The sequence below is a fragment of the Lepisosteus platostomus genome, chromosome 22, assembly GCF_059453375.1.
Source record: "Lepisosteus platostomus isolate fLepPlt1 chromosome 22, fLepPlt1.hap1, whole genome shotgun sequence".
NCBI classification, from domain to species: Eukaryota; Metazoa; Chordata; class Actinopteri; order Semionotiformes; family Lepisosteidae; genus Lepisosteus; species Lepisosteus platostomus.
The window spans coordinates 18,012,541-18,018,625 of NC_142632.1; positions in this window are offsets into that span (position 1 = coordinate 18,012,541).

Below are 6,085 nucleotides of genomic sequence, written 5' to 3' on the forward strand. Positions count from 1 at the left end.
ACCTGCAAGGGCTAATCCCCCAGGCTCTCAGCCCCATGGTGGGAGAACTGGGAACACTGGTTTCAGTTTGCAAGTATGCATATTAGCCTACAGAGCTGACCAGTTGCCTTTCCTTGAACCCATAGCCAACCCAGCCACCCTACCCTGCTGCAGTTACTTTAAAGATGTTTCCCCATTGCTAACTATGGGTAGTTTGTGTTCCTGGTTTTCCAGGAGCTGTCATTTTTTTATTGGATTCTGTAATCTCATCTTCTCTTTCATTAAAATGAATGAAAAGGAATGACCACAAATATAGCAGTCAGCATGACCGTACAGCAGCTGGACGCAGGAACTACCTTTCCCCAGAGGACTCTTAGTGTAACCACACTGCATGCAGACTTCCAAGCATCTGTGCAGAGCAAAGCCGGTGGTATTTCTTAACGACGCCGATGCGATGTGCTCTTCATTATAGACGCAGCCCCCGGTGCCAGTTCCTGTTGACACAAAATATATCGGAGCCCTGTAGTGCGCTACAATGAGGCACTGATAGAATTGCAAAACAAGCTTTTCAGTTTTTTCCTTTCAAAGAAATGAACTGTTACAGCATTTTTTTTCCTGTCTGTAATTAGTAAAAGCTGAAAAAGATCTGTGTGAGTTTTGCAGGTGTGTATGTCATCCCCCAGCAGGCTAAAGTACAGGGGAGGGATTTCTGGGAAAAAACGCACCTGAAGTGGCCGTTGCTGCCCTTTTGGACCCTTCCCCACCCCCCGCCCCCCCATGTGCTCAGGGCACCTGTCTGCTGTTCGACAGGCAGGAGGTCATGGCCGTCACCAGGTGAGCTCTCACCTTTATTGTAGCCCCTGGCATTGATCTGTTTCCACCTGGCAGCGGCTCAGACAGACAGCAGCTGGCGAGTCCCTGAGGCATCACTGTTGTCCTTGTTTTATTACCTGGGACTTGCACACAAAATTGCCTTTATGCCCAATTTTTAACTGCAGCTCTGGCTGCTGTGAAGGCAGTTCTCTTTCATGTGCAGTTTAATTTTCCCAGGAGAAGCACCTGTGTTTCTGTTCAGTTTCGCCTCAAGGGGTTTGAGTGGGAGCTGTGCCAGAGCCCTCTCACTTTGCGGGCTCTGTTCCTGCAGTGTGAAGCGCTCAGATGAGCTCTCCGCTGTGATCGCCATGCAGCCAAATGCAGCTCTCAGCCCTGCTTCAATCCAAGCCACCCGCCCACTTGCTTCACACGAAGAGCATGTTTGCAATTTGAACTGAGCGAGTGGGTTAACATTCGGGTTCTTCTGCATCCTGTTTGAATGGCTATGCAACAGTGGTCCTGTCACTCTGCCATTTTTTGGACCATTACCTGATCACTTCTTCACCCTTGTTTCAACTGCAGTTTTCCAAGTTGTTTGCTCCATCCAAGACTATACTGACTAATTCAGTTGCCTTGCTGTTTGGCTGTGCGTTGGTCACTGTCCCCCAGCTAGAGCATATGAATCAGTATATGATTGTTTTTCACATTATCTTTAGATAAACAGCTCATGTTTTTTTCCCGTAGGTGCGAAATTAGACTATGAAAGTAAACGACCGAATGTTTGCATTACCGTGCAAAACTCACAATGCATAACTGCATCATTAATCCTTTATACTCCTTTACACCTTCTAGTTTAAGACTCCCTTTAAGCAGTTCATGTATTTTAAGATCAAGCTCTTTTTACTTTATAATAATAATAATTGCTTACACTTATATAGCGCTTTTCTGGACACTCCACTCAAAGCGCTTTACAGGTAATGGGGATCCCCTCCACCACCACCAATGTGCAGCCCCACCTGGATGATGCGACGGCAGCCATAGTGCGCCAGAACACTCCCCACACACCAGCTATTAGTGGGGAGGAGAGCAGAGTAATGAAGCCAATTCATAGACGGGGATTATTAGGAGGCCATGACTGATAAGGGTCAATGGGAAATGTGGCCAGGACGCCGGGGTTACACCCCTCACCCCAAATGTTGCATACTTTAGATGTATGCAACATTTTACAGATGACAAATTCAGTTTAAACATGTTCTGCAATACATTAAAAGTATTAATAATGTGCATGAATTAATCATGTGCAAGGCAGCGCAGTAGTTGGCACACACTCGCAACGCTGGGGCGTTGGGTTCAATTCCTGGGGTGCTATCTGTGTGCGTCTAGGTTTCTTCTGGGTGCTCCAGTTTCCTCCCCCAGTCCAGAGATATGCTGGTAGGTTAACAGTCTTCTAGTAAAACTGGCCCTGTTGTGAGTGTGTGTCTGGATGTGCCCTGCAATGGACAGGCGTCCCGTCCAGGGTGTGTCCCACCTACCATCCATCGCTTGCTGGGACAGTGTCTGGTTCTCCCGCCACTCTGAACTGGTGTGTTTTTTTTGTTATGCAGTTGTAAAGTTTAACATGCAGCCAAAACTGCTTTACCTTTAACACCCTTAATAAACCCAAGTCTTTCTTCTGTCCTCAGCTGACTCCTCCCAGACTCTGTTCTGCTCACCCAGGCCCTGGAAGGTGTCGGCATTCTAAACATTCCCTGTGTTATCAGGCACTGGGAGCTCCAGAGGCGCAAAATGCCTGGAGTGGAGACCTGCTTCCCTGCAGTCCTGTCGGAGTGTTTGTGGGCACACAGTCTTTCCTGCCTGAAGGGCTGACGGACTGTCCTGACCTATCATTCCTGTCCTCTGACTTCGCTGACACAAACAACATCCCATCCTAACACACTGTGAGGCAGTGCAGGGCTTAAAGGTGCCTCTGAGCTAAGTGCACTCTATACAAGGGAATGTAAGAAGGTGCAACAGAGAATTCCAATGTCCTAGCTAGTCATTTATGGATCCAGCCTGCAGTTCCCTGAAAGACCATAGGATATCAGCTTCAACAACATGAGTAAAGATGTCCCTCCTGTTTTTGGTAACGATTAATTAGGTTTACTTTTTTCAAATCTTTTAGGTTTTTGAATGTAAATGAAGTGAAACTGACTTGGTTGCCACATGGCTAGATGATCGGCCCTATTTAAAGTAATAAGGCAGAATTAAAGCCCTGCAACTGATTGGAACCAATGATGTGTGTTGCCTCCTGGTTCAGGGACACCGGAGAGGTGATGTCTGATTCAGACAAACTTGAATCTAAATGCATACAATTTGTCTGAGTTGCTTTAAAATATTGTTGGAAAACCACCTGGAAATACAGCAGCAATACCAGTTTATGCTCTTGTTCAAACTCCTGTTGTTTCACTTTCTGGGTTTTCAAAGTGTCACAAGGGGAGATCTGACAGCTCCTGGGGAAAACAGGGGGCTGGCGGCTCTCTGGCCAGTCCAGTCAGACCCGGGTCCTCTGCAGTAGCTTGTATCGCACAAGCCCTGTGCTTCAGTGTCAGCGGTGTCTCTGCTGCGTGCTGTACACCGCCTGACCACGGCTGCCATCATCCCTCTCTCACACAGCCACAGAGCCAGCGAGAGCCCCCGGCAGCTGAGCCAGCCCCAGTGAGAGGCAGCACGCGGGACACTAGCAGGCTCGGCACAAGTTCTCAGGAAAGTGGATTGAAAGTTGTTCTGGCTCACGGCCAGAACAGCCCCCCCTCCACTGTGTCCGGCGGGCTTCTGCTCTGTGTCTCTGTCAGTGAGATGGCCTGCTGGACCCTTATCTCTTGCCCCCTGCGTTAGATACCCCAGCGGCCTTCTCCAGAAGCACCAGCACTGCTCCACAGCAGGTACCTCACAGATCTAAGATACCATAGTCAAAGGGATCTGCCACGCTACAGGTTATAAATCTAAAAATCGAACAGGTTTGTTTCTTTCAAATGTACATGGAGCACAGTACTGCTTTTCTAAGCCTGGTGGATGTTGCGCTCACTGACGCCCCTCCTGGAGGACTGAGGAATTGCAGAGCAGCTGTTGGGCACCATTTGGTGGAGAGGTAAGGAAATGGCACGATCCCTCCTGCACAACAACTGTGAACTCTGAACAAGGCCCAGCCTGTGAGAGATGGCACTTGAGAGGAATGTAAAACCTCCCAGCCATCTCCCCCATTCCTCCCCAGGGATGTCAGCTCACTCTCTCATTCCCCCGTTCTCTCTCTCTCAGCTCTCTCTTTCTGAGCCGGGGGTATAAAAACTAGCTAGCAGCAAAGTGCAAGGTTTGCGCAATTGTTTTCCTTGTCTCCGTTTTTGGAATCGTCAGTTATTATTTTTATCACACGCCCACGCGACTTGAGGTCGCCAGTTACTTGGAGTTTCATGGCAGCGGTGCCTGTATCGGCTCAGGAAGCAGCAGACCTGCTCCTCCACCATGGCCCTCGCCGGAGCCACTCGGTCGCCGCACTGGGATCGCCACCGCACCTGCCAGAGCTGCTGGAGGGGTGTGGCTCTCGCCGACGGCACTGCAAGACCCCAGGACAGCCTGACCCTGACCCAGCAGCTCGGTAAATCAATGGGACTGAAACCAGACCGTTAGGGCAGTGTGATTGTACTTGACAGTGAAGTAGAGTCACAATCCACAGATTGATATACTAATGATGAATAATTCCTTGCATTTATGTAGCGCTTTTCATCCCACAGCATCCTTGAGTCCTTCGAGTATAGTAGGGAGCTAATTTCATTCGCCAGTGATGTGTGATGACAGCAGCCCCTCAGGGCTGGGAGAGAGAATCTGCTTCACTGAATGAATTAAGGTGGAAGGAAATTTAGGCTTGAATTGTACAAGCCAAGATTGGAATATAGCCAGAATACTGGGATAGCACTCGTACTCTGGGATCTTTAATGATCAAGTAATCAGGGCCTTGTTTTAAAGACACATCTGAAGGATTGTACCTCCTACAGCACAACTGGGCACTGGCTTAGACTAACAACTCCTACTGGTCCACCACCACACCTTCATCAGTAACTTCTTTTGCTAACAGGTCTCTTATCCCCACTAATGATGAGTCTTTTGAGACCTGATAAGATCAGGCTGTAAGGAGGGAGCCCTGCTGTGAAGCATAAACAGTTAACCTAAATATTTTCTCTAGCCATGTCAACCTGGGATGATTTTTTGTCAGGTATCATACAGCCAGCACAGCCCCAGATTGTAATGATCTTTCACCTTGCTGGACTCTAAGGCTTAGCACACCGACTGCCAGCACTTTGTAAACAGAGTGAGAGCACTGTGGGAACAAGGCCAGACAGGGCGCCTGCCACGTGCTGAGTGACCTCTGACCCCTCAATCTCCAGCCAATGAACTCAGTGTGCTGGAATCCTGTCAACAGTCTTCACCAGTGGGGCTACCCAGCAAATATTGACCGAGACCTGCTGCCACTGGAGTTTCAAAACTTTTCAAAGCCCCTTTATCGCATGCAGTAAACAGCCTGGGTCATCATCCTGCCACCCATCAGCAAGTGCTCGTTACAGTTGGCGTCTCTGGCCTTTGTGTCCACGACATGCGGGCCACTTGCAAGCGACAGCTGGGCTGGGACACCATGAACGGGTCCCTCACTGCGGAGCTGCTCTAGACAGGAGTACAACAGCCACCGTGCAGGGGCCTCTGCTTGCTGAATCTCTTCGCAGCATCACGCCGAAGACGGGGCAGGAAGAGGTTCTAAAAAAGTAACAGCAGGCAGGGAGCTGTAAAGCTTTAAACTTCCTCTGCATGTTGCTCTGGAGAAAAATGCTTATGGAATTCCTGGTCCTAGATTGTCTGAAATGTTAAGATAGAAGTGATTATAAAAGTCACCTCTAAACAGAATCATGGCTTATCTATAATTTAATCCCAGAGAATTACCCATGTACTGTCTCATATCTCTTCCTCAAGGGTACAACAGTATTACACTGGGGGTTGAACCCACAGCCCTTCAGTTTCAAGTGCAGAACCTCAGCCATAACTGCAAACTACCAGGAGGAGAAACTCCACAACCATCACAGCAAGCAATTCATTTTCAGCTTCATTTCAGGGACTTTTTTGCATTACTGTTTTATCCCATTGCTACTCGCAGATGCTTTTCTACAGGTCAGTCATACTCCTCAGCTGAAATGCAAAGCAAACAGTTTAATTATGCTCAGTTAAAACTTGTTATGCCAGCAGCTATCTCACCCTGCGACTCACAGCTGGC